Raw genomic sequence first — 3,368 nt, forward strand, 5'->3', positions numbered from 1 at the left:
GGGGGGCTGGGGGTGAGGATGGGGGCGGGGCTGGGGTGAGGATGGGGGCGGGGCTGGGGTGACTATTGGGGCGGGGCTGGGGTGACTATTGGGGCGGGGCCGGGGTGACTATTGGGGCGGGGCTGGGGTGACTATCGGGGCGGGGCCGGGGTGAGGATGGGGGTGGAATGAGGGTAGTTGGTTACATCTATATACCGCCATACCCTGTTTTTTAAAAATGGTAGGTTTTTTAAAAACTATTTTAAAAGATACATACGTGTCATATATGTGTGGGTGTCCACAAGTCAGATCCCCTGGAGCTGAAGTTTCAGGCAGTTGAGAGCTTCCTGACACGGGTGCTGGGAACTGAACTTGAGTCCTCTGCAAGAGCAGTAGGTACTCTTAACCACTGAGCCATCGCCTTAGCTCCACAAGCAGCTTTTTAATAAGTAGGTGCTGGGACTCAAACTCAGGTCCTCACGCTTGCAAGGCAAGCACTTTCCCTACGGAGCCACCTCCCTAGACCCTAAACACTAGATCTAATTTGCTTAACTTATCTCAAATAGCCCGAAAACATGAAACACCTTGTCATCTAACATAAGCTTCGGTGAAACAGATCCGGGCCGGCCATTTCCCGTACCCAGTGCCGCTCACGTGCCATGTAAGGTTAAGCCGGCAGAATCCTCAGACAGAGGTTTTTAAAAGCTCCTTAATTATCAAGCAGCACTTGTTTGATCCTTCAAGGCCCCAGATATACGACTCAGAAAGAGCTCAAAATAAGTGTGTGAACAGTTCGTAAAGCAAAAGAGAAAAGAAAGTTACCAAGTAGCTAGCTGTGGAAAGCGGAAACCTATTCCCACTTCTCTGTCTGACTGAACCGCTGTGAACCAGCAATGCCACACACCCTGGAGGGACCAGATTAAAGACCTTCTGGAAACGTCTTTCTGCAGATCTCGTTAGACAGGTGCTTTTCACACCTCTGCAGCTTATCTAAGGCTCGCCTGCCTCACAGCCTTGGAGGAAGCTCTGCCCTTCCTAAACCACGGGGAGCAAAGAAAACCCAGAGCTGAAAAAGGAGATGCTACAGTTCAAAGTCAGCATCATGCAAATGACAGACAGGAGAGCGGGAGTGTGGCTTGTGCAAACGTAGGCAGTCACGGGTGACTTCGAAGGCTGTGCAAGCCTGAGGACCCGGGTTCAGATCGCCAGCACACATGCAAAAAGTCAGGCACAGCCGCACATGGGCACAGGCTACGGGTGCTGGTGGGGGTGGAAACAGAATCTCTGGAGGTTGCTGGCTGCCAGCCTAGCTCCAGGTTCAGTAAGACACCTCTCTCCCAGGGAACTGGTTGAGAGTGATAGAGGACACCCCACCTCGCCCTCGCCCTCGCTCTCCCCCTCCCTTCCCCCTCCCCCTCCTTCCTCTCCTTTAAAACACACACATTTTAAAGGATATGGTCCTTGAAGTCTCCTGCCTCGCTCCTGCTTCTGACCATACTCTACTTCCTGGTCCTCTCTCTTGAACATTGGCTTCAGGGGATTGAATCCCGGTCCTTGTGGTTGCAGCAGCAGGCACTGCATCTAGTAAGTGGCCTCTCCAGCCCCGTGTGATTTTTTTTCTCGTTATGGCACAGACACTGGTGTAAAAATGTTAAAAGGAGAGAAGATCTGTTTTGTATGGGATTATTATGGTCCAGTCTCTGGTAGCCTGGCTCCACAGCGCCTAGAGAGAGGAAGCGTCATGGTTGAGAGTATACAGAAGCAGAAATGCTTACCTTGTTCATCTTGGGAAGGAGGGAGGGAAAGAGGGAAGGAGAGAGGGAGGGAAAAGGAAGGGAGAAAGAGAGAGAAGGGAAGGAGAGAGGGAGGGAAAAGAAAGGGAGAAAGAGAGAGAAAAAGTGTGAATGTTGTTTTGGGGTCACTGTGACCAAAATATGGGCTAGAAACAACTGAAGAGAGGAAAGACTTACTTTGGTTCATGGTTTTCAGGGGTTTGTTCAGCACAGCAGTGACAATATGACTGAGTTCACAGATGTGGGAGCATCTAGTCTCCATAGCACAAAGGTCCATGAAGCAGAGACTAAAGCCAGAAGCAGGGACCAGCCTATAACCTTCAAAGGACCATTCAAACAACTCGTTTCCAAGCCAGTTAGAGCCTACCTTCTAACGGTTCTATAGGCTCCTTCACTGGACATGAAGCCCCAACACACGAGGCTGTGGGGAACACTTCATATTTAAACCATAACCGTATTTGTTATGGGACTGGCTCTAAGTTATGTTTGTACATAAACCACAGGTGGTGGGTACAATACTACCTGTGTTCCAGGCCTCAGGTGGAAGGTTTCTGAGTACATCCTCCACAAACAAGGAACAGATTATCTGTTTCCTTTAAAAAAAAAACTATTTATTTATTTTCAAATTACGTGTGTGTGTGTGTGTGTGTGTGTGTGTGTGTGTGTGTGTTAAGAGTTTATATGTACCGTGTACATGCAGTGCCTGTGGCAGCCAGAAGATGGCGCCAGATCCTCTGGAGCTGAAGTTCCAAGAGTCTGTGAGCTACCTGATATGGGTGCTAGGATTCAAATCCAGGTCCTCCAGATGAGCCAGCAAATTCTCTTAACCTCCAAGCCATCTTTCCAGCCTTAAGTTGTCTGATTTGCTACGGCATTCTGAACTGACAAGTAGTAGTCCCATAGCTGTTTTGCCAGCATGGTGGTGCTTCCCCAGAGCTGTCAACAGGCATCTGCTAAGTGGTTGATAATGAAACGGAATGTCCAGTCTTCTGAGATCTGGGAAAGAGGACCAGTCACTCTGCTTTGGGCTTCCCTTTTCTATCCAAAAATACCGTCATTCCTTCTTTGTTGGAGGTATTTTTCTGCCTTGGGAAAGACTCTAACCACCCCAAACCTAGTTTAAGCTTTAAAAAGAGAGGAATGAAAGCCTCTCTATTGTTTCCTTTTCCGAACTCTTGCTTTCAGGAAGGACAAAACACTAGGTCAAGATCACATTCTTCAATGGCCAGCTTTATGGTCATTCACTCAAGTGACAAGTATGCTAGCCAGGTCTCCAGTGACCCAAGAGTTGTAAATAATGGCCTCTCTGGATATCAGAAGAAGATTTGTCTTTGGGAAAGTTGTAGAGTTTGTTTGCTTTCTGTGTTCCCCACCCCTAAAGAGTCTAGTGGCTCCAAGTTACAGAAATGCTCCCAGACACTTCTTTCTAATATCCTTTTGAACCTAGGGCCTCACATGTGCTAAGCAAGCATTCTACCCCTGAGCCACACCCCAGCCCCTCACTGGGGGATTCTAGGCAGGGGCTCTACCCCTGAGCCACACCCCAGCTCCTCACTGGGGGATTCTAGTCAGGGGCTCTACCCCTGAGCCACACTC

The sequence above is a fragment of the Grammomys surdaster genome, unplaced genomic scaffold (genome assembly GCF_004785775.1).
Source record: "Grammomys surdaster isolate TR1022 unplaced genomic scaffold, NIH_TR_1.0 126109, whole genome shotgun sequence".
NCBI lineage: Eukaryota > Metazoa > Chordata > Mammalia > Rodentia > Muridae > Grammomys > Grammomys surdaster.